Below are 7,626 nucleotides of genomic sequence, written 5' to 3' on the forward strand. Positions count from 1 at the left end.
GCTGGAATGAAAGGCATGTGCCACTGTGCCTGGCTATAAGAAGTGGTATTGAAATAACAAGTAAAAAAAAGCAAAGTCCTAAATAGTTTAATATGTTCTTAGTTGTATTTTAATGGGGATATATATATATATATATATATATATATATATGTACATATATGTATATATATATATATATACACACACACACACATATACACACATACACCCACACATATATACATATCCAGATTCTTGATTTTATTGACTTTTTGAATTTATAAATCTATGATTTTTTTTTCAGTGTTGGGGATTGAACTTAGGGCTTCACACAAACCAGGCATGCACTCTTCTGCTAGGTATATCCCCACCTCACAAGATGTGGGTTTTTTTTTTTTAATATTTATTTTTTAGTTGTACACATACCTTTATTTTGTTTATTTATTTTTATGTGGTGCTGAGGATCGAACCCAGAGCCTTGCATGTACTAGGCGAGCACTCCACCACTGAGTCACAACCCCAGCCCAAGATGTGTTTTTTAAAAACAACCTTTACCTCTAGAGAGGGATGCTGGGAAACAACTTTAGGAAAAAGATTATTTTTTACATGTCACTCTGTTGTGGTAGTCAGCTTCTAAAATGGCCCCCACGTTCCATGCCTCCTGGTACTCATGTCCTTGTATAATTCCCTTTTCTTAAGTATAGGCAGGACCTATAACTTGCTTCTGATCCAGAACACAGTACCTGTGATGGGATGTCACTTCCATGACATAAGATAGTAACTTCTGCCTTGCTAGCAGACTCTCTTCAATGGCCTTAAGAAGCAAGTTACCATTTTGGACAGACCTCTATGCTAGGACCCGAAGGCAACCTCCAGTCAGGATCAGAGGTCACCAGTCCAAAAGCCCCAGATGAACTGAGTTCTAACAATAAAACAGGCCCACAAGCAGATCCAACCTCAACTGAGTCTTCAGGTGAGTCCTGTACCCTGACTGGTACCCGATTGCAGTCTTATGAAGTATCCAATGCAGCTATGCCTGTGTCCAGATTGCTGACCCACAGAAACTATGAGAGTGTGTGCTGTTTTAAGCTGCCAAATTTTGGGATGATTTGTTATTCAACAATAACATACAGTTGTTTCATTTTTCCTTAAATATATCCTTCATGTTTAATTAAGAATAAATTAGGGACTGGGGCTGTAGCTCAGTGGCAGAGCACTTGCCTGGCATGTATGAGGTACTGGGTTTGATCCTTAGCAACACATGAAAATAAACAAATGCATTCTGGGCTGGGGTTGTGGCTTGAGGGTAGAGTACTTGCCTACCAGGCGTGAGGCGCTGGGTTCAATCCTCAGCACCACATAAAAATAAAATATCAGGGGCTAGGGTTGCGGCTCAATGGTAGAGCACTTGCCCAACGTGTGAGGCACTGGGTTTGATCTTCAGCACCACATAAAAAAATAAATAAACAAAATAAAGGTATTGTGTCCATCTATAACTAAAAAATATTAAAAAATAAATAAACTACAAAAAAATTTTAAAGAATAAATTAATTAAAAACACCTTCCAGCAGGGCACGGTGATGTAATCCCCAGCAACTCTGGAGACCGAAACAGGAGGATAGTGAGTTAAAAGCCAGCCTCAGCAATTTAGCAAGCTCTAAGCATTAAGTGAGACCCTATCTGAAAGTAAAAATTAAAAAGGACTGGGGATGTAGCTCAGTGGTAAAGCACCTCTGTGTTCAGTCCCCAGGACTGGAAAAAAAAAAAACCCACCCAAAACCCTCCCCCCAAAAAAGAAAAGCAATACTGACTTGACTTAATTTCCTTTCTTTCAGATTCCATATTCACAAACAACCTTCAAGTTATCCTTCTAGGCTCCCAATTGTTCCTAAACTGTTAAGAGGATGCCTTGAATAAGTCATCTAAGCATTCTGGTCATTGGAAATGAATATAATCCCTTTTAAATAAATACAGTGGTCTTGTGGTCAATACTTGAGTCACCTATCAAGTCACCTATCAATTGAGAGAAGAGCATCAGCCCTGGCATAGTGGATCAGCTCTGGACATGTGAGGGCAGTTTGGGATGATTCCATTAAGCTCCTTGTTAGTATCTCAGGCCTGGTAATGAATTCCACCCATCCTGCCTGGCAACCTCAGTTACCGAGTCAGGATTTCCCTTTCACCTGTAACAGCTTTTATAAACAACAACAAAAACAACTGAAACAGGTCGAGCTCTACCTTGTCAAATTCAATCAAGTTTTAATGTGTGGGCTTTTTTAGTTGAGTGTTTCTTCAAAGCACAAAACTAACAATTTTCTTCAGTATAAGTAGTATTTTCTCCTTTGTACCCAAACAATAGGCTCATATAGTTTAAAAAACAAACAAACAAAAAAAACAAGCTGGGTATGGTGGTGCACGCCTCTAATCCCAGCAGCTCAGGAGGCTGAGACAGGAGGATCCTGAAGCAATTCCTGAGACCCTGTATCTAAATAAAATACAAAATAGTGCTGGGGATGTGGCTCAGTAGTTGAGTGCCCCTGAGTTCAATTCCAATTGCCAAAACAAAAAAACTATTATGCTAGTTCTAATTTTTTTAATCAAAATAAAAGTTCTTTAAATTTTGTGTTCAAGAGTTTAAGTATTTGACTTTTTCATTCTTTCTTCCCTTTTCCACTCCAGATACAGATAGCCTTTTTTAACACCTTGACTTTGATATCATTGGATTTCACTTAGGTTTCTAGATATAGCATAATTCACTTGGTTTAACTGAAAATATGCAATTGTCCCATATTTTTGCTTCAACAACAGCCTGAAGTTAATTATGATCAAGAGAAAACTTGTTATATTTCACTGCTTTTTCATATTTCACTAGATTACATAGTAGAATTATGAGTCAATTAAGTTTTCCCCATTTGTACTCTCTTGTGTATGTGGAAATACCAACATAAGAGTGCTGATTAAAGTCTTAATTCTTATGTATTCTGTGCACCCTGACTTTTTAAACCATTCCTTATTTAAGAAATATTTCAAGGGGAAAAGCTCTAGAAGTAGACCTACCTATCTCCCTTCCACACAAGCTCCTACCCTCATTTTTTCCTTCCACCTCAAATCTTCAGAATCTTGGCCAAACTAAAAAAGCAGCTAAAGAAAGAAAGCAAAGCTACAATGTGAGGCTGGTGTTAAAAACCTGTTCCTATGAGAGTTAGCATATGTCATTGCAGTGCTAACTCAAAAGATGCAAAAATTCATTGGGTTGGCAATGACTAAGTTAAAACAGTGCCAATAGGTAACCCTCATTGATAGCTAAATCCCAAAATTTCCATAAAGGAGTTTTAATGTCGTATATCTAACTGTTATGGGCAAAGGGCTGGATCTACCTTTTCGACTGTCTGCCTGCTGAAAACCAAATTATGTTTTCAAACCTCCAGACCTGCCTCATTATCCTGAAACGAGATACTGATACACTAATCATGACAGAGCCCAGCAATCGCTGGTCATTCTTCCTCAGAACTAAAATCACATTCTTCAAATTATAAATGAATCCAAATTAAGAAATGGTAATGTGTAACTCAATTAGAGTTGATAGAAAGTTAGTAAGAGTATAATTTTAAAGCAGTTTCTTTTGAGAGAATATACAGAGTTCTTAAAGTGTGCAGTTGACCACAAGTCCAGAATGGGAGCCAGGCACTGTGGCACATGCTGTAATTCCAGCCTTTTGGGAGGCTGAGGCAGGAGCATTACAAGTTTAAAGCCAGCCTTAGCAACTTAGGGAAGTCCTGAGCAACTTAGTGAGACCCTGTCTCAAAATTTAAAAAAAAAAAAAAAAAAATTAAATGGCTAGGGATGTGACTCAGTGATAAAGAGCCTCTCTGGGTTCAATCCCCAGTACCAAAAAAAAAAAAAGTTCAGAATGGTCTGGACTGTAGGGACTGGGGAGTGAAAATATTTAAAAGGGTAGGCCTAAATAAGTAGGCCTAAAATGAATTCATTCTAAAATAAATTCAACTTCCTACTTACTAGCAGCATGAATATTTACTTGTAGGAAAACTCTAGATTACACTACTATGAAAAAAGTCCATTAATTCTTTGAATCAAATGATAAAATCAGGAGAGAGAGGCCCTGCTAAGTGGTACTACTGCCAGTTTGGTGGTCGGATTGGGCTTTTCAAAAATGATCACATTTGCAAAATGAGTTTAACACAATATTTTGACTAGTGATTTCATGTCTGTAAAGGGTATTAATTGTTTGGGAATTTTCTCCAATGTTTAGAAGCTTTGTGTTTTGAACACATTGATTGATTAGTTAGTCTACAGCTGCTTCTGGGTGCTCAGCAATTTTCACTGTCTTGTTGCTATGAGACAAGGACCTCTCTGAATTCGCTAATGTGACAGGCATCAAGAAGAGCTGCTGGGCTCTGCCGACTAGCCACAGTGCCATCAAGCGGTCATTTAGCAAAACTGCTAGAGGAAATCGGTTTGTTTCCACTGTTCTCTAAACTCGTCTCTTTTCCAGATGAATTAGCAGATTAAGTGAATAGTGCAAAATTGTGTATTTTTTTTATATATTCTACATACAATGAAGAATATTTTTCTGCAATAAGTGAATCATGCCACAGCAAACAAAATGGCAAAGTTGAAAGTATGATAAATTGTATGATCAAAGACATTGGTCTTGAGATCCTCTTCCGAATGACAATGAGTTTGGTTTAGATCTTTCAGTGTCTCTTCTGCTCTAAAAGTCTTTATTTCTTTGTTTCTCTTACATATGGTCCTTAGGGAGCAGCATAACCTCAAAGTTCATCCTGGTCAAGGATATCCAACAAATTTTGGTTATGTGACTTCAAAGTGAGTTTGAGCAAATGGCAGCAAGGAGGGACTGTTCCCACAAGGAGGGGATTAATTGCTAAATTTATCTAGCAAATGACTCAGCTCCCCATGTGCTCAATGGAAATAGACCTGGTAAATTTGCCCTTCCTAAGCAAGAAGTCTGGCCCAAAACTTGTGATGGAAGACTCACAGGGAAGCTTATCTGTGTAGGATGTACTCTCAATAGCAGGTTGGTGGGATCAATGCTTTCACTGAGGATTAGAAGAAAGCAGTATTAGAATTCCACCTCAGAGGATGCATTCATTCTTTCTGCTTCCCTAATGGTTATGGGATCGAAGAGCCAGGTGGGAGCACTATTCTGCTCTGCATCCTGCTTTCTATGGTCACCCACCATGGACGCCCATTTGGGGCCTATGTGACTGGATGCATAGGGCACCTCATTGTGTACCTGGTAAGACTGGGGTCATTTTCTTATTCTCTCCATTTGACTGTATCTTTGTGGCTTAATTCTAATTCTTTTCAAATAAATGTGAGGTGTGGTGAATGTTGTTCTTTTGTCACTGAAACTTAAGCAAATTGTCAGTCAGTGCATTGTATCCAGTTTCCTTCAACCTCAGGATCAAGTAAAATGCCAGAAATCCTGAATAGTAAACTAAACAAAAAAAAATACACTTTATTACATTCTTAGAGAACATAGCTGAATTTCATGAGACTTTGAGGCTTGCTTATGACTTTATTAACACTTTTGTCATTTGGGGGGGATTTGAAAAAACAACTCTACAACACCACAGCAGTATCAGGCTGTCTCACTGAATTTCTACCTATTGGGTATCTCACAGAACACTAAAGACAGAATGGAGTTTCAAAATCACTTAGAATAGCCCAGTCCTGTGGTGCACATTTGTAATCCCAGTGACTCAGGAAGCTGATGTGGAGGATTGCAAGTTCAAAGTGGGCCTCAGCAACTTAGAGAAACTCTGTCTCAAAAAAAAAAAAAAAAAAAAAAAATTAAAAATCTTGGGGTGTAGCTAAGTGGTAGAACATTCCTGGGTTCCATTCCCATTACCACCTCCACACACAAACAAAATCATCTAATATAACTCTTTAGTTTAAACCCAGACCTAAAGATCAGTAAAAATAAAATTGAAACAAATTACACTTTTTATAATATAACTTTAAAAAATAACATTCCATTAAAAAAGACAAAAAACAAAATCTATTGCAGGGGTCTTTTCTACTTTTTAACAAGTCCAAATGAGATAAATATATCTGGTTTGTTTTGTTAATTAGAGTACCATTTGCCAACAAAGAATTTGAAGTGGAGGAAAAGGGAGAAAGAAAAAAAAATACATATACTATATTTTGAATTTGTTGGTTGAAGGAAGCATCTCAACTTAAAATTTTCAACTCTGTAGATGTTTTATAGATTCAATGTTTTGTTGTTATTCTTTGCCCAAAATACCAAACCTAAATCATAGAATTTGCAGGGAAATGGATGGCATTAGAGCAGATTATGCTAAGTGAAGCCAGCCAATCCCTTAAAAACAAATGCCAAATGTCTTCTTTGATATAAGGAGAGTAACTAAGAACAGAGTAGGGACGAAGAGCATGAGAAGAAGATTAACATTAAACAGGGATGAGAGGTGGGAGGGAAAGGGAGAGAGAAGGGAAATTGCATGGAAATGGAAGGAGACCCTCAGGGGTATACAAAATTACATACAAGAGGAAGTGAGGGGAAAGGGAAAAAAATATAAGGGGGAGAAATGAATTACAGTAGAGGGGGTAGAGAGAGAAGAGGGGAGGGGGGGGAGGGGGGATAGTAGAGGATAGGAAAGGCAGCAGAATACAACAGACACTAGTATGGCAATATGTAAATCAATGGATGTGTAACTGATGTGATTCTGCAATCTGTATACGGGGTAAAAATGGGAGTTCATAACCCACTTGAATCAAAGTGTGAAATATGATATATCAAGAACTATGTAATGTTTTGAACAACCAACAATAAAAATTAATTAAAAAAAAGAAAAAAAAAACAAACCTAGTTTTGTATTATTTCCTGGTGTCTATGAAGTGGGAATGGACAGCTTCCCTCTCTGTCTGACATTAAGCAGCCCAAGTTCAAGAACCAAACCACAGGCAAGGGAAAAGTGAGGGCCAGCTCATTAAATTCTGTCTATACTTTTTAGAATAGCCAGATTTTTTAGACCTTACAATTTCAGCATAGTGGTCAGGAGAGCCATCAACAGTAGACTGGGGATGGCCATTTGTATTTTCTAAGAAGACATCTGAAATGTCAAGGAAAGAGCCACAAACTTGCAGTCAGAGAATCGGAGTCTGACTGCCAGCCCTGTCACATTCCAATTTGTGGAAGTCACATAATTTCAAGTGCAGTTTTCACAGCTATAAAACAAATGATGATGATGATAAACATGTCACAGAATTTTTGAGGATAAATTGAGACAACACCTGTAAAACTGTTATTATTTGCAGCTCCTGTAGAGTATGAAGGTGTATACTAGTCTTGACTGTAAGCCCTTTATTGTTTAATTTTTTTAAAAAAGTTCTGAATATGATAGTTCTAGATTTGAAATAATGGAGACCTGGGAACCAGAGGAAAAAATCCTAAGTTATCACAGGCAAAGAATAGTGTGAGTTTGGCTAGATATATTGTGGTCAGCTGGAGAGAGATGAAGGGAGAGAAGCTGTGGCTGGTAATGGCCTCGTGTCTGAGTTTCTGGGAGAAAAGGAAAGGGTGGATCCTACCTGGATGTCCTGGTAGACAGTACTAGGGCCAGGCAGTTGAAGGTTTCCCCTGGC

The sequence above is a fragment of the Callospermophilus lateralis genome, chromosome 4, assembly GCF_048772815.1.
Source record: "Callospermophilus lateralis isolate mCalLat2 chromosome 4, mCalLat2.hap1, whole genome shotgun sequence".
NCBI classification, from domain to species: Eukaryota; Metazoa; Chordata; class Mammalia; order Rodentia; family Sciuridae; genus Callospermophilus; species Callospermophilus lateralis.